Here is an 839-nt window from a genome sequence, read left to right on the forward strand (position 1 = left end):
CTTGGTAACCACGAAAAAAAGAGTATTGTAATGAATTTAAATTTAATAGAAAATTTTAACATTCTTAAAAAGTCTTAAAATTCACTCAATATTTTAATTAGTATAAAGTATTTAAACTATTTAATGACGTTAAAAATTAAAGTACCAAATTAAGTAAAAAATTAAAGTATAGTGATTGAATCTCAAATTTAAGCGTGGTATAAAGGTCAAAACTAAAATTTAAACATTGTTATATATATATATATATACATTTAAAAATAAAAGGATCAAAATTGAAACTTAACCATATAAAAAGAAAGCAATGGACAAGTAGGAAAAACTCAAGGACTTTAGTAGGAGTGTTCAAACGATTAACTGAACCGTACTAGTATTAATCAAATTTTTAACCTTTTTTTTTTTAAAAAAATTAATCTGAATCGAAATATTTCGTTAATTCGATTGGTTAACCAAATTAACCTAAATTTATATATTTTTATTTTTGGTTAAAACAAGTATAAATCATACAAAAAAATTAGTAATATTTATTTGACTGAATTAAAGCTATATATAATTTGTATTAGTAATTATTATGTTCGGTTAATTTAATTAATTACCTAATTTTAAATTGAATTAATCGATAATCGAACTTTTAAAAAGTCATTACCCAATTTTTGACTGAATTAGATCAATTAACTAAATTTAATCGATTTAGCCAATTAATTTAATTTTAACCGACTCCAAATCTTTAGAATAAGTAAATCCATTAATAAAGAGAGGATTAGTTCCCATTAATAAAAGGATAAAAAACGATTACAATGCATCATAATAACTGAAGTTGGTTATTAAAAGCACCTACGATC

Source organism: Gossypium arboreum, chromosome 11 (assembly GCF_025698485.1).
Source record: "Gossypium arboreum isolate Shixiya-1 chromosome 11, ASM2569848v2, whole genome shotgun sequence".
NCBI classification, from domain to species: domain Eukaryota; kingdom Viridiplantae; phylum Streptophyta; class Magnoliopsida; order Malvales; family Malvaceae; genus Gossypium; species Gossypium arboreum.